The sequence below is a fragment of the Rhinoderma darwinii genome, chromosome 1 (genome assembly GCF_050947455.1).
Source record: "Rhinoderma darwinii isolate aRhiDar2 chromosome 1, aRhiDar2.hap1, whole genome shotgun sequence".
Classification (NCBI taxonomy): domain Eukaryota; kingdom Metazoa; phylum Chordata; class Amphibia; order Anura; family Rhinodermatidae; genus Rhinoderma; species Rhinoderma darwinii.
This window is the reverse complement of record NC_134687.1, coordinates 653,260,076-653,273,528: the sequence shown is the minus strand read 5'-3', so window position 1 is coordinate 653,273,528 and position 13,453 is coordinate 653,260,076. Positions and strand designations below refer to the sequence as shown.

The 13,453-nt window shown below is 44.6% G+C and overlaps 1 pseudogene; it reads left to right on the top strand.

The window, feature by feature from the left end:
* Positions 1–13,453, top strand: part of LOC142700976 (uncharacterized) — a 135,978-nt pseudogene that overhangs the window by 32,866 nt on the left and 89,659 nt on the right.

Here is a 13,453-nt window from a genome sequence, read left to right as displayed (position 1 = left end):
AGGATCTAGTACTGCAGACGTCTTTATGAAGAAAGAAGAAGATGGAAATCATACAGGGGACAACATCATTTGTGACATACAGAACCTCACTTATTGATCATTGAAACAAACATCTTCTCAGAGCCGTCACCACATGGAATAAAGGGGTATTCCCAACACGGACATTTCTCCGCAGGAGATGCCAGAAATATCTGATAGATGCGGCTCCCACCTCTGGCTGTGCTCGGCTGTTTCTGGAACTCCTAGTCTTCAACTCACCAGGCGGGTCGGGGGACCCCCGTTCTCCACATAGATGTGGGACCCCCATATATCAGACATTTATGGCATATCTCTCAGGTGAGAAGAGTAAAACGAATACATTTCCTCCCCCCAGAAAATGAAGACCCGACTCCTGACAACCTGACACATGGCGGATACTGGGGAGACATTGCTGATATCTCACAAGACGTGGTGCACACTATGCAGTCAGTGTTTGATATGAACTGTGAGGTTCTGCAGCAGCTGAGGTGACATTATATATAGGGAACATGCTCCCTACAATGTCAGGTTCAATATGTCAGTTGTACAACATTAATGGTGCGAATACATAAACCCCTTCTAGACCATAACAAGAAATACGCCAGTAATCTATCAGTCATGTCCAAAGGTGGGCATCCCCATGACAACACTGAACGTCATGGTGCGGGGGGAGAACTATGGAGCGGGTTTACAGGCTGAGCCCGCTCCACATGCTGCAAGTAGGGCTGGGCGATTTTGCCAAAAAAAGAAATCTAGATTTTTTTCAACCTTATCGGAAGACTTTTGATTCGAATCTTGATATTCTTATTTTTAGGAGTAATTAAGGAATTACTGTGCGTACATTTCCCTAATGTAAAAAATACCAAGAAGCAATTCTTCTACATAAGGGAATTGCAGGCAGAGCTATTCCATAATATATACTGATTATCAGGATTGTCCCTTAGGTACTATGTGTGATCACTTATATAATATATATTGATTATCAGGATTGTGCCTTAGGTGCTATGTGTGATCACTTATATAATATATCATGATTATCAGAATTGTCCCTTAGGTGCTATATGTGATCACTTATATAATATATACAGTGAAGGAAATAAGTATTTGATCCCTTGATGATTTTGTAAGTTTGCCCACTGTCAAAGACATGAACAGTATAGAATTTTTAGGCTAGGTTAATTTTACCAGTGAGAGATAGATTATATTTAAAAAAAAACAGAAAATCACATAGTCAAAATGATATATATTTATTTGCATTGTGCACAGAGAAATAAGTATTTGTTCCCCTATCAACCATTAAGAGTTCAGCCTCCTCTAGACCAGTTACACGCTCCAAATCAACTTGGTGCCTGCATTAAAGACAGCTGTCTTACATGGTCACCTGTATAAAAGACTCCTGTCCACAGACTCAATGAATCAGTCTGACTCTAATCTCTACAACATGGGCAAGACCAAAGAGCTTTCTAAGGATGTCAGGGACAAGATCATAGACCTGAACAAGGCTGGAATGGGCTACAAAACCATAAGTAAGACGCTGGGTGAGGAGACAACTGTTGGTGCAATAGTAAGAAAATGGAAGACATACAAAATGACTGTCAATCAACATCGATCTGGGGCTCAATGCAAAACTCACCTCGTGGGGTATCCTTGATCCTGAGGAAGGTGAGAGCTCAGCCGAAAACTACACGGGGGGAACTTGTTAATGATCTCAAGGCAGCTGGGACCACAGTCACCAAGAAAACCATTGGTAACACATTACGCCGTAATGGATTAAAATCCTGCAGTGCCCGCAATGTCCCCCTGCTCAAGAAGGCACATGTACAGGCCCATCTGAAGTTTGCAAATGAACATCTGGATGATTCTGAGAGTGATTGGGAGAAGGTGCTGTGGTCAGATGAGACTAAAATTGAGCTCTTTGGCATTATCTCAACTCGCCATGTTTGGAGGAAGAGAAATGCTGCCTATGACCCAAAGAACACCGTCCCCACTGTCAAGCATGGAGGTGGAAACATTATGTTTTGGGGGTGTTTCTCTGCTAAGGGCACAGGACTACTTCACCGCATCAATGGGAAAATGGATGGAGCCATGTACCGTCAAATCCTGAGTGACAACCTCCTTCCCTCCACCAGGACATTAAAAATAGCTCGTGGCTGGGTCTTCCAGCACGACAATGACCCGAAACATACAGCCAAGGCAACAAAGGAGTGGCTCAAAAAAAGCACATTAAGGTCATGGAGTGGCCTAGCCAGTCTCCAGACCTTAATCCCATCGAAAACTTATGGAGGGAGCTGAAGATCCGAGTTGCTAAGCGACAGCCTTGAAATCTTAATGATTTACAGATGATCTGCAAAGAGGAGTGGGCCAAAATTCCATCTAACATGTGTGCAAACCTCATCATCAACTACAAAAAACGTCTGACTGCTGTGCTTGCCAACAAGGGTTTTGCCACTAAGTATTAAGTCTTGTTTGCCAAAGGGATCAAATACTTATTTCTCTGTGCACAATGCAAATAAATATATATAATTTTGACAATGTGATTTTCTGATTTTTTTTAAATATAATCTATCTCTCACCGGTAAAATTAACCTAGCCTAAAAATTCTAGACGGTTCATGTCTTTGACAGTGGGCAAACTTACAAAATCAGCAAGGGATCAAATACTTATTTCCTTCACTGTATACTGATTATCAGGATTGTCCCTTAGGTGCCATGTGTGATCACTTATATAATATACACAGATTATCAGGATTGTCCCTTAGGTGCTATGTGTGATCACTTATATAACATATACTGATTATCAGGATTGTCCCTTAGGTGCTATGTGTGATCACTTATATAATATACATTGATTATCAGGATTGGCCGTTAGGTGCTATGTGTGATTACTTATATAATATATACTGATTATCAGGATTGTCCCTTAGGTGCTAGGTGTGATTACTTATATAATATATACTGATTATCAGGATTGTCCCTTAGGTGCTATGTGTGATCACTTATAATATATACTGATAATGAGGATTGTCCCTTAGGTGCTATGTATGATCACTTATATAATATATACTGATTATCAGGATTGTCCCTTAGGTGATGTGTGATCACTTATATAATATATACTGATTATCAGGGTTGTCCCTTAGGTAATGTGTGATCACTTATATAATATATACTGATTATCAGGATTGTTCCTTAGGTGCTATGTGTGATCACTTATATAATATACACAGATTATCAGGATTGTCCCTTAGGTGCGATGTGTGATCACATATATAATATACTAGAATAGAAAACCGTTACACAGGTTTGTTAGTAAAAGGAATGCAGTGGTCTGTTAATATATATAAATGCTCCCGATAGCTGCCCTCACACAGTATAATGCTCCCTATAGCTGCCCCCACACAGTATAATGCCCCCCATACATGCCCCCACACAGTATAATGCCCCCATAGCTGCCCCCGCACAGTATAAGGCCCCATATCAGCTCCTCCCACAGTATAATGCCCCTCATAGCTGCCCCCACAGTATAATGCTCCTCATAGCTGCCCCACACAGTATAATGCCCCCATAGCTTCCCCCACACAGTATAATGCCCCCCATAGCTGCCCCCACAGTATAATGCCCCCGAACGCTGCTCCCACAGTATAATGCCCCCCATAGCTGTTCCCACACAGTATAATGCCCTCCATAGCTTTCCCCCACACAGTATAATGCCCCCCATAGCTTCCCCCACAGCATAATGCCCCCCATAGCTGCCCCCAGACAGCATAATGCTCCCCATAGATTCCGCACACAGCATAATTCTCCTGATAGCTGCCCCCACAGTAAAATGCCCCCTCCCTCACATACACAGTATAATGCCCTACATGTACGGACCAAATAGAAAAATAACATACATACTTACCTATCCCCGTTTCCACGAATATACCCATTACAAACGGGCAAGGCAATAACAATTTTCATGCGAGTGTTTCTTTACATTTTCTCTTGGTATTTTGTTCTGTTTATTTAATAGTAATAAAAAAGAAATGGAGATTCAAATTGAAAATCGCCCATGGGGTTGAAAAAACAAACAAAAAACAAGTCGAGATTTTCTTTTTTGGCAAATTTGCAAAGCTCTAATTCCTAGTAACCTTAGACCTGCTGTTCTTTTACAGGGTCATGGAAGTAAGTTGGCGCGTCATTCAGGTATCACTAAGATGTGTAAGACCTTGTCTCGATCTGTTTGGTGGCCAGATACGAGGAGAGATGTAGAAAGGTTTGTTGGGGAATGTGACCTAGGTGCTCGCAATAAGACATCTACAGCATTACCTTTTAGCCGATTAAAACCTTTGCCCACTTCCAGGAAACGATGGACACACATATCCATGGACTTTATTGTCGAGTTGCCCAGATCCAGGGGGAGAGATACCATTTGGCCTGTTGTAGACAGGATCAGTAAAATGGCCCATTTTATACCCGTGTCTTGCTGTCCCTCTGCTGATAAGTTGGCTACTCACTTTGTTCAACAAGTGGTGAGACTTCATGGTGTTCCTGAAAATATTGTATCTGACAGGGGTTCACAGTGTGTGCAAATTTAGGTATTGATTTGGGTTTCTCCACTGCCTATCATCCACAGATCAATGGGTCATACAGACAGTCTTCATTTACCATCAGCGTGGGTTTTGACATTCCATTGCTGAGACTGAGGATTAAGATGTTGAAGTCAGTGTGGAGTAAGGTCCATGGGTCTTTGGGCTCATCTGCCCTTCGTGCTAAACGCAGGTCTGATCGCCACCGCAGGCCACATAAGTTCAAAGTGGAAGATAGAGTGTGGTTATCCATCAAAAACATCCGGTTAAGACAACCATGTGGCAAGTTGGGTCTAGATTTATTGGTCCTTTTAAGATAAATGAATCCAGTTTCCTTTATGTTGGATTACAACAAAGCATGATAATGCCCAGGACTTTTCATAGTTCTCTTCTTAAACATGTGTCTACTTTCCGAAGGGCGATCAATAAACCTCCTCCTGTTTTGGTCCATGGTCAGCCTGAGTATGTGGTCCAAAAGGATTCTTGATTCTAAGTGGCATGGCAGACAACGCCATTACCTTGTTGATTGGCGGCACTATGGCTAAAAGGAAAAGTCCTGGGAACAGCTAGAAACATCCATGCTTATAGATTGATAAGAACCTTTCATGCTGCCAATCCAGATAAACCCAGGATTAAGGGCTCATCAGCCCTCCTTGAAGCGGGGTAGTAATGTTAGCATTAGCAGCAGGACCGCTGCTAATCAATGATTTCTGTTATCTCTGTGTTTGTGCGTTGCTAGGCAATGCCTTTGTCTGAGTCTGGATTTGGTCATCATTTAGCTTTGCCTGGTTAATTTGGGCGGAGTACTTTTCTTGGGCATATATATACTTCAGGCCTGGATTACTCAGATGCTAGTTATACTGTTTCTGGCATGTACAAAACTCTCCAGATTCCAGTTGGTGATGTTGTTCTTGTCAACGTGTTTGGTTTGTTTGTACTGTGAGACCTGTTGGTCCTCTAAATGATCTAGTTTTTATAAAGTGCGTTTCATGTGTATCATGGGATGAGTAGTTCTCCTGGTTTATTTGCCGTTCCTGGGCGTTTGGTTTGTTGCCAAGCTGTTGTCCACTGTCTATTCATCTGTTAACTACTTTCATGCTATTCATCTGCCACCCATTCCATCTTCTACTACCTTAAGGCCTTACTCACACGAACATGTATTACGTCCGTGACACGCGCGTGATTTTCACGCGCGTCGCACGGACCTATGTTAGTGAATGGGGCCGTTCAGACAGTCAGTGATTTGCACGCAGAGTAGGTCCGCTGCGTAAAACTCACGACATGTTCTATACTTGGCCGTTTTTCGCGCATTACGCACCCATTGAAGTCAATGGGTGCATGAAAATCGCGCACGGCATACGGAAGCACTTCCGTGTGCCGCGCGTGATTCATGCTACAGTAGTAAAATAAATGAATGAAAAAAGAAAAACACCTCCTACTTTTGTTTGTAAACATAAAAACAGAATGTCATCACGCTGCCATATGTGCGGAAATCATGCAGGCACGCACGCACCAAATACTCATGCCACACAGAGCTTTTGCGCGCGCAAAACGGACACGTTCATGTGAATAAGGCCTTAGTGTTCTCGGTTCCGCTTATCCACTGGTGAGTATTTGTGCCTTTCGTTTTCTGTCAGTGTTGATGCATGCTTCACCCATGTGATTGCGATTGTCTGGCATTGAGGTCTTGAGCACTACCAGCGGCATAACAAGCACTAAGGTGGAACCTTACCCTAAGGGCTTATTTAGACGAATGTGATATACGTCCGTGCAACGCGCGTGTATTCACGCGCCTCGCATGGCCCTATGTTAGTCTATAGGGATGTGCAGACAGTCAGTGATTTTTACGCAGCGGGTGTCCGCTGCGTAAAACTCACGACATGTCCTATATTTGAGCGCTTCTCACGCATCAAGCACCCATTGAAGTCAATGGGTGCATGAAAATCAAGCGCAGCACACGGATGCACTTCCGTGGGACGCGCGTGATTCGTGCAATAGCAGTAAAAAGTATGAATGAAAACAGAAAAGCACTACGTGCTTTTATGTTTACAAACATACAAACAGAGTGTCATAATGATGGCGTCTGACCGAAAATCACACAGTGATGACACACGGAGCTGTTAAGTGCCTTTTGCACGTGCAAATCGCCGCGTTTTTTGCACGCGCAAAACGCACACGCTCGTGTAAATCCGGCCTAAAGTGTACTTATTATTCTGGGTGAACTTTCTAAATAAGCTGTCATGTGTGTGTGTGTGAACATAAGGAATAACCCTATTTTTTTAACCATTACAAGACTTATATACTGCATTATTCATCAATTTCCCCCATCTGTAGACTCTACCTCTAATTGTCAGTTTTCCCTAAATTCAGCTCCAGAGTGGGCCGAGACTAGCTGCTATGTCCTCTCCCATACACAGAACACAGAGAGACTCATGCTCCTCTCTCTCGCACATTCAGAAGCAGCATGGGGGACATTATTCAGCAGAACTGAGCAGTGTATCTGAGAATCCAGAACTTGGGTGAGATATAACACTTACTACAAGCATAAGCAGCATGGGGGACAACATACAGAAGTACTGAGCAGTGTAGCTGCGAATCCAGCACTGAGGAGAGATATAGCACTTCCTAGAAGCAGCAGCATGGAGGACATTATAAAGCAGTACTGAGCAGTATAGCTGTAAATGCAGCACTGAGGTGAGATATAGCATCTCACTCACTCTTGCAGCAGCTGCTTCCTCCACCCTCTCCATGGAATTTTATGGGCAGTAGCTGTAACCTGATCTCTTAGGCCCCATGCACACATCCGTGTTCGGTCCATGATATACGGTCCACAGTTGCCGGACCGAACACACTTCAGAGAGCCAGGCTCCTAGGATCATAGTTCTATGACTCTAGGTGTCACTGCCTCTCCGCGGAACTACTGTCCCATATTGAAAACATGATTACTGTACGGGACAGATGTCCCGCAGAAAGGCAGTGACACCTAGCGTCATAGATAACTACGATGCTCGGAGCCTGGCTCCCTGCACTGTGTTCGGTCCGGGACATGTGGCTGACATGCGGACCGTATATCACGGACAAAACACGGTCGTGTGAATGGGGCTTTAGTGTACAGACTCCTATGTATCGATTTTATCAGTAAATTCAGAGCAGAAGTCAGAGGGGGATGAGGAAAGGAATCTGATAAGTGGAGGAAAGAAAAGCATTTTTCTGTAATAATATGAATTACATAGTTTCCTATCTTCACTTATACTATGGATTTTTTTGGGGAAAAAACGTAAACGAGAGTTAATCTGCAAGAAACCTCTGAAGTCACTTTCTAAATTCATTATTACTTACCTGTAGTAACACCTCCTGGAATTTCCTCCTCCACTTCACTCTTACCCGGTTGATCGCCCCTCACCCGCTCTTCTTCCGCTTCATCCTCCACTTTATTATTAGTCAGATCTTCACCCTGATATCACATATGTAACAATTCAGTACAATACAGCAGAGAGTGCAAAGAATCTAACAGATCAACATAAGAAACCACCAAAATCTATGACCACATCTAGGACTGCAGGATAAAAAGCTCCACACCCCCTATATAGATCTGGTATAGGGCTCAGCTTCATCTACCTGATGATTCTCTGGGACATTGTGATTTTCCTCTGGACAGTCATGGGAATACAGAGGACTGGGACATCTCTCTGGTGGATTTCTCCTACTGGATCCATCTGTAGGAAACACAGTGACTGAATACATGACTACTGTATATCTGTCTATATATCATACACTTCTCTCAGCACCTACAATTCCATATTTATTTTTAGAGCGTAAATTATAGTATTTGGGTACTCACCAACTGTGCTTGGGTCCTAGCACTTCGTGTGGCCGATAGGCAAATGAGAGTCAATAGTGTCGCAGGGGAAAGACGTCTTTTTACTCTGCTATAGTATTCAATATACACACTTTAAAGCGGCAGGACGCATCTCTTTTAAGAATTCCCTGCTAGCCAAAAAAATTCCAGGGTATCACCTGCTTGTTAGCCCCTTAAGCACCAAGCCATTTTTTGCCATAAGGACCAAGATAATCTTTTTGTCTTTGCCTCCTCATATTCCATCAGCCATAACTTTTTCTTTTTAAGGCTACACAGTAATGCTCACCAGAATCAGTTGTGCACCAGGCACAATACTAGGATAAGTTGGTTTGTGAATCAAGTAGGGTCTGTGACCGCAGCTCCACCCTGCAGGCATCTAGCATCGGGTACAATTTACCTGAGGAAGAGCTCAGATCGACCTTGAAATGCGTTGTACGTTCCTAATAAATCTTTTTATACCCATCTACACAACGGTGACAGCGGCCAATCTATTCCAGCTTTCTTCCGATCACTCCGGATGTCATACATAGTTATTTGAGGCCTTGTTGTTTGCGGGATGAGTTGTATATTTATTTATTAATCATTTTTGGTTAACCCCTTAATGACCACCCTATTTTAGACCTTAACCCCTTAAAGGACGGGTGTCGCGGAAACATTTTTTTTTAATAGGATATTGCTTTTAGTATGTTATTAAAATAAATTTTATTTATTTGTGTGTTTGTGTTTTACTTTTTTTTTTTTTGTAACTTTTACTTCTCTATGGGGGCTGCCATTTTGTTTTTCATCTCTGTATGTGTCGATTAACGACACATACAGAGATGGAATACGGCAGCTACAGTGCATAGGGCACAATGAACGGGAGCCGTTCCATTGACTCTGCTCTCTGGCTCTGCACTGCGCAGACGCAGGTCAGAGTCACACAGCAGAGCAGCTGTTTGCAGGGAGATAGCAGGCGCCATACTGAAGACCAGCTGCACTGCAGGTAAGATGTGTGTCTCTGTCTGTCCCACTCTCTATCTCACAGACCCCCGCTCTCGTGACCCCCGACGGCCCCCCCTTGACAGCCCCCCCTGTCAGCCCCCCCCCTGTATGAAGGACACATGATGCAACTGTACAGGGAAAGCCCTGAACGGTAAATCTCTCTAGTTGTGCTGAGACTGTTTGGGGATGTGACTAATGAACCTCTCAGTCTCGGCACAACTAGAGAGAATTACCGTTCAGGGGTCTGGGAAAGCTGGGTGACCACCATTACCCCTCCTACTGGAGTGTGAGAGGTTCATTAGTCACATCCCCAAACACACTCCAGTAGGAGGGGTAATGGTGGTCATCCAGCTTTCCCAGACCCCTGAACGGTAAATCTCTCTAGTTGTGCTGAGACTGAGAGGTTCATTAGTCACATCCCCAAACAGTCTCAGCACAACTAGAGAGATTTACCGTTCAGCTGTCTGGGAAAGCTGGGTGACCAACATTACCCCTCCTACTGGAGTGTGAGAGGTTCATTAGTCACATCCCTAAACACACTCCAGTAGGAGGCGCCTCACACAGCGGTTACCCGCCGATCTTACAGCGCCAGCCACGCAGGACCAGCATTGACTAAAGTGCCTGAGGAAGGTCAATGTTTTGACCGAAACGTTGCACGCACTGTCACTGGCTACAAATAAATTAATTAATTACTTGGATAAATAATTCCATATTGGTGTGCATAGTACTTCGTTTCTTTACTGGATCGGGTTGGGCCCCTACTCATGCACCCACACCATTACCTAGTGCTATCCGAACCTGGTAACTAAATAGGATGAAACATCATCACAGGAGGCCAGCCCACTGACGTCATCCAGGTCGGCCACCTGGGATGATGATTTACATCATGTGACTGGCCCATATCAACCAACTGTCCCGGATTCAGGGCGGCCGGGGGTATGTCTCGCTGTCAACTGTATCTGTGTCCTCAGGACGCAGATACAGTTGAACCCAATTCTGAAGCAGAGAACCATCAGCTCCCTGCTTCAGAATTAGTTCAGAGGGGAGGAGAAAGGGGGAAATCCTCCTCTCACGAGGACTCCCCGGGCACAGCCCTACTTTAAGCGCTGTGCTCAGGGAAGCGCTTGACATCACTGTCAATATATGGACAGTGACATCAGTGGCTACCGCTTGAGCAGAGTCCCCTGTGCTGATGATCTGGCCGGGCATTCCACTCTTAGAGGAAACCCCTGAGGTCACTGTCCATATATGAACATTGAAGTCAGGGGCTCCTCCTGGAGGGGAATCTCCGGCCAGAGTCGGCAACGGAGATTCTGCTCAAGGAGTAGCCACGGATGTCACTGTCCATATATGGACAGTGACATCAGGGTTTCCCTCTAGGAGCTGAATCACCGGCCTATGCTCTGGCTGGGGATTCCACTCCTAGAGGGAGTCTCCACAGTGTGCTATCTTCAAGGGGTGTGTGGCACTATATAGGGGCACTATCTACATGGGCACTATGGCACTATCCACAAGGGCACTGGCACTTTATATGTGGGCATTGACACTAGCATTATACTGTATGGGGCAGCTATGGGGGCATTATGCTGCGTGGCGGCAGCTATGGGACATCTGCGTGGGGATTATACTGTATGGGTGCATCTGTGTGGGCATTATACTGTATGATGGCAACTATTTGGCATTATACTGTGGGAGGCACTATGGGAGCATGATACCATGTGGGCTGAACCGGGTATTTATGGGCGGGATTAGAGGCTTGGATTAAAAGAAAAAAATAATTGCTACTACGTGTGCCGCATTGGTTGTCCCTCTTTGTGATACTTGACAGTTGGGAGGTATTGTGACCGCAGCTGCAGGGGTCACATGGGTTGAAATGTCATCCCAGGAGGCCGGCCCAGAGGAAGATCACAGACTTCTCGGTAAGTATATATATATATATATATATATATATTTTCTGAGTTGCGTTTTTGCGGCCGTGATTCCGCCACAATAAAATCAACAACTTCTAATTGTTGTGGGTTTTAACTCCCCATTGGTTTCAATGGGGAAAACCCGCGAAAAATAAGCAGCGTTTACGTAAATACAATGGACATGCTGCAGAATAAAACTCTGCACCGCTGGTCAATTTCTGACCGGTTCTTCCACTCACTATTTATGCAGCGTGTGGATGTGATTTGTTTCATCTTATCCGCTTTGCTGCTACTGTATTATGCTGCGGATTTTCCGCAACGAATTCCGTTGTGGAAAATCTGTGGTATTTACGCAACGTGTGGACTCACCCTAACACCCCCCCCCCCCCAACCAGAGATCAGCAGAAATTATGTACTACAAGCCACGTGGTCTGTGGTGGGACAAATATTACAAGGAGGCTCCCATGATTTTCTTGTTCCACACAATTACCCTCCAAACAAATGTGCACAGATGTGTAAAGTAATAGTCCCCACATCACAGATTTACAGCAAGCGTTCTCAACATGGCCGCCAATGCCCACAGTCATGCCAATATATATATATATATATATATATATATATCTATCTGTCTCTTCTCACCTTGTGATGTGCGCGGCCGGTGGTTCTCCATCATGACCTCTTCATACAGATCCTTGTGTCCTTCTAGATACTTCCACTCCTCCATGGAGAAATAGACAGTGACATCCTGACACCTTATAGGAACCTGACACACACAATGATACAGTCATCACCCAGACACCTCCAGTGCTGTTACTGTAGAATTTCCCAGCAGTGTCACCTCTCCAGTCAGCAGCTCAGTCATCTTGTAGATAAGTTCTAAGATCTTCTTCTCATGTATCCGGGAGTGAGGGGGGGGCTCTGTGATGGGGCTCTGACTACTGCTCCATCCTCCTGACTCATGGATGATGGGAGTCGTACAGTCACCCGATGTCTTCTTCACTATTGTGTACTCCTGTGTATGGAGAGAGACACTTAGAGAACTGAACACAGTATTCTCCCCTCAGTAGAAAGAGGGAGATTGTGACCCCGCTGTATAGAGCTCTAGTGACCCCACATCTGTAATACTGGAGACCTCACCTACAAAAAGACATTGAGAAAATAGAACGAGGCCAAAACTAAAAAGGAAATAATATTGGGGGGAATAGATGGACCATGTGCTCTCCTCCTGCCGTCATCTTCTATGTTTCTATATAGAGGTCATCCTGATCCTCCTGGTTCCTGGTCATTCTCATTGCTCTACAACATTACTATTGCTGCATTGGTGACATGACACATAACTGACCATATTGGTGGCTGATCTTCAGCTTTTCTGCTGGTGGCTTCTTGACGTCACTTGGAAGGTCTGGACGCTGTTATACAGGACACTGGATTCTTCCTATTACTTCCTATTATGTGTTGTCCCTTCCCTATGTGTGACTTGTTCTATAATGTGGAAAAGTTTACCTCTCCGCTCAACAGGTAGATGATCTCCAAGGTGAAGTCTAATATTCTTCTGCTCGTCTCATTCCTGTCCTTGTCCATCCTTGGTGGGTCATTCAGGAGAAGGAACGTTGTGGAGGAGAAGATGAGAAAACTGGAGGAACTGGAGGATCTAGTACTGCAGACGTCTTTATGAAGAGAGGAGAAGATGGAAATCATACAGGGGACAACATCATGTGTGACATACAGAACCTCACTTATTGATCATTGAGAGAAACATCTTCTCAGAGCCGTCACCACATGGAATAAAGGGGTATTCCCAACACGGACATTTCTCCCCAGGATATTCCAGAAATGTCTGATAGATGCGGATCCACCTCTGGCCGTGCTCGGCTGTTTCTGGAACTCCTATACAAGTGAATGGAGAGAGTCGTGCACATGTGTGGTTGCCTCTCCAATCATTCTCCACCTGGATGTAGTCATCACCTCACCAGGCGGGTCGGGGGACCCCCGTTCTCCACATAGAGGTGGGACCCCCATATATCAGACATTTATGGCAAATCTCTCAGGTGAGAAGAGTAAAATGAAGACATTTCCCCCCCAGACAATGAAGACCTGACTCCTGACAGCCTGATACAT